At 41.9% G+C, this 814-nt stretch overlaps 1 protein-coding gene across 1 annotated transcript in view; it reads left to right on the forward strand.

The window, feature by feature from the left end:
* Nucleotides 1–814, forward strand: part of LOC106874520 (neuronal acetylcholine receptor subunit alpha-5) — a 45083-nt gene that overhangs the window by 4070 nt on the left and 40199 nt on the right. The gene's annotated exons all lie outside the window — the stretch shown is intronic.

Here is an 814-nt window from a genome sequence, read left to right on the forward strand (position 1 = left end):
TATATATATATATATTAGTAGCGACACTAGAGCATGTGTCAGATTGTTCTGCGGTGACGGTTCTGATTCTCTGCGTTACGTTACGATGTGCTCTGGTATCATTAACGGTTCAACAAGATTAACTCTTAATTTCTAATCCGGTGCTGACGTTGATGTTTCAGTAAACTAGGTTTCTGTGCAGCCCTGACAAAAGTTATTGCCGGATTTAATAGCTGTTGTTATCACCTCTGCAACCATCTTCAGTACCTGATTCTTTCGCCAGCAGTAGCAGCAATCAGCTAAGACTCTGTGGTAGCTATTGAAGAGATGTTGACGGGATTCTGTTTCAATGTGCCAGTAACAGTGAAAGTTTGTTGGATTTTGGTAAAATGTCGTAGGCAGCTAGGATCAGAAACCTAATGCACTGGCTGTTGTGCCCGCCAGTGAGCCCACCAAGAGATGTTACTCTGCTGTACGTTGACCCAACTTGTCCAAGATCCTTGCTGGTTACATCCCACCATACCACTAGTCCGTGCTTCGTCTACACGCGTACCAACTTCTTGGAGAATATGTTGATATTCTTATGACGTAGCTTTTTTTTTGTTGTTGTTTAAGTGAGCTAAAAATTTGTTTCCCCTAAGACAGAAAATCGCTCTCAAGACATCAGTTTCCTCTTCTTCCTGCGACATATGTCGCCACCATGTCACCAGCTTCGTGTTCTACGCTATATAATTTTTTACCGAAGAAGATGGCCATAATTTTCCACGAATTCTGTTTATTACACAGATATGCACACACATTTACCCAACCTACAATTCTCGTCACAAATCCACCA

Source organism: Octopus bimaculoides, chromosome 1 (assembly GCF_001194135.2).
Source record: "Octopus bimaculoides isolate UCB-OBI-ISO-001 chromosome 1, ASM119413v2, whole genome shotgun sequence".
Lineage (NCBI taxonomy): Eukaryota > Metazoa > Mollusca > Cephalopoda > Octopoda > Octopodidae > Octopus > Octopus bimaculoides.